The sequence below is a fragment of the Nematolebias whitei genome, chromosome 10, assembly GCF_014905685.2.
Source record: "Nematolebias whitei isolate Nwh7 chromosome 10, NemWhi1, whole genome shotgun sequence".
Taxonomy (NCBI): Eukaryota; Metazoa; Chordata; class Actinopteri; order Cyprinodontiformes; family Rivulidae; genus Nematolebias; species Nematolebias whitei.
In genome coordinates this window covers 43,288,410-43,290,642 of record NC_056507.1, presented here as the reverse complement: position 1 = coordinate 43,290,642, position 2,233 = coordinate 43,288,410, and the positions used below count along the sequence as shown (strand labels likewise).

General features: G+C 42.8%; 1 protein-coding gene across 1 annotated transcript in view; it reads right to left on the bottom strand.

Moving 5' to 3' along the window:
* Positions 1-2,233, bottom strand: part of LOC119416515 (thyroid adenoma-associated protein homolog) — a 9,304-nt gene that overhangs the window by 6,066 nt on the left and 1,005 nt on the right. The gene's annotated exons all lie outside the window — the stretch shown is intronic.

The following is a 2,233-nucleotide window of genomic DNA, read 5'->3' as shown; positions in this document are numbered from 1 at the left end:
TGCTGCCTTCATACATCTCCTCCTACATGTCTCTGTGTGAGTGCAGCTACAGCGTGCGCTCTCAGGACATCATTACCTGCAGTGTTCCCTCAGTGAGGACTGAACTAGACAAAAGGACCTTCTCCTACTCCGCTCCTGTTTCCTGGAACATCTTGTAAAAAGATCTGAAGCTCTCGACCTTTGACCTCTCGATGTGACTTCAAACATCTAAGTTCCTGAATAAACCAACGCAGTCATGTTCCTGTTTTGAGTTTTCTAAATCGCTTTATAATCTACCTGATTATTTCCTACTGTTCCTCTTGATTGTCCTTTTGGTTGCAATTTTGTTTTAATTTATAAAAAATAAATAATAATAAATACATTTGTATGCCTGTTTTATGACTGTCTATTGTTGTCGTTGTTATCTATGGTTGTCATCACTCTTTGTTAAAGAAATCAGGTCTCTCTTGTAAATGAGTCCCCGAGGCTCAATGGGATTAACCTGTTGAAATAAAGGTTGAATGAAAAAGTTCCTGTCTGGCCTGTCACCGTTTGCCGTGAGTATGGGATTGGAGGCCCATTGTTACGGCCTGTTTAGTCCCTGTACAAGCGGTGTGAGAGTTTGGTTCACATAGCCGGCAGTAAGTCAGACCCCTTCAGGGTGGGATTTGGACTCCGCCAGGGCTGCCCATTGTCACCGATTCTGTTCATAACTTTTATGGACATAATTTATTGGTGCAGCCAGTGAGTGGAGAGTTTCCGGTTCGGTGGCCTCAGGATTCATCTCTGCTCTTTGCAGATCCTGTGGTCCTGTTGGTGCCGTGATCTTCAGCTCTCACTGGAGTGGTTTGCAGCTGAGTGTGAAGCGGCTGAGATGAGAATCAGGACCTCCAAATCTGAGGCCATGGTCCTCAACTCAAAAAGGGTGTATTGCTCTCTCCAGATCGAGGGTGAGGTTCTACCTCCAGTGGAGCAGTTCAAGTATCTCCGGGTTTTGTTTACGAGTGAGGGAAGAATGGAGTGTGAGATTGACAGATGGATTAGTGCAACATCTACAGTATTGCGGACTCTGTACCGGTCAGTTGTGGTGGTGAGAGAGCTGAGCTGTAAGGCAAAACTCTCTGTTTACCGGTCAGTCTACGTTCCTCCCCTCACCCATGATCACGAGCTCTGGGTAGAGACTGAAAGAATGAGATCGTGGATACAGCCGGTTGAAAGGAGTTGCCTCTGAAGGGTAGTTGGACTCTCCCTTAGACATAGGGTGAGAAGTTCGGTTATCCGGGAGAGACTCCGAGTAGAACCACTGCTTCTCCACATCGAGAGGAGCCAGTTGAGGTGGTTCGGGCATCTGGTAAAGATGATCCCTGAGCGCCTCCCTAGGGGGGTGCTTCGGGCATGTCCGACTGGGAGGAGACCCCGGGGAAGACCCAGGACAGGCTGGAGAGACTACGTTTCTCGGTTGGACTGGGAACGCCTTGGAGTCCTCCCAGAAGAGCTGGAAGAGGCTGTGGAGAGAGAGGTCTGGGCCTCCCTGCTCAAGATGCTGCCCCCGAGACCTGAGTCCAGAACAAGCGGAAGATGATGGATGGATGAAAAGGTTCCTGGCAAAAACCAATGCAGACATGTTCCTGTTTTTAGTTTTCTACAACACCTTATAATCTAGCTGTTTTATTTTTTCGCTACTTTTTCCTTTGACTGTCCATTTGGTTGCCATTTTATTTTAATTTGTAAAAAACAAAATAATAAAAGTTGATTTTATCATTGATTTTTTGTTGATTTTTGATTTTAGTTGCACTTTGTAGCACTATGAGATTTTTGTTAGTGAAAAGTGTTACAAATTAAATTCATTATAATTATTATTATTATTATAAATGTGTTTGCCTGTTTTATGACTGTCTATTGTTGTTCCACTGCTGTCATCACTCTTTGTTAAAGAAATCAGGTGTCTCTTGAAAATGAGTCTCCGAGGCTCAATGGGATTAACCTGTAGAAATAAAGGTTGAATGAATGAACGTATATACAGACCCTTTCCAAAAACTTAGAATATCATGGAAAAGTTGTTTAACCTCCATAATTCCATTCAAAAAGTTGATATTTAATAGATGGTAGATTCAGGGCCCACAATTTAAAGGATTTCAAGTATTTATTTGTTTATTTTTACATAGTTTGGGCTTCCAGCTCATGAAACCCACAAAAACAGGATTTCAAGAATGGAGATATCAATAATAATAATAATAATAATAATAATAATAAT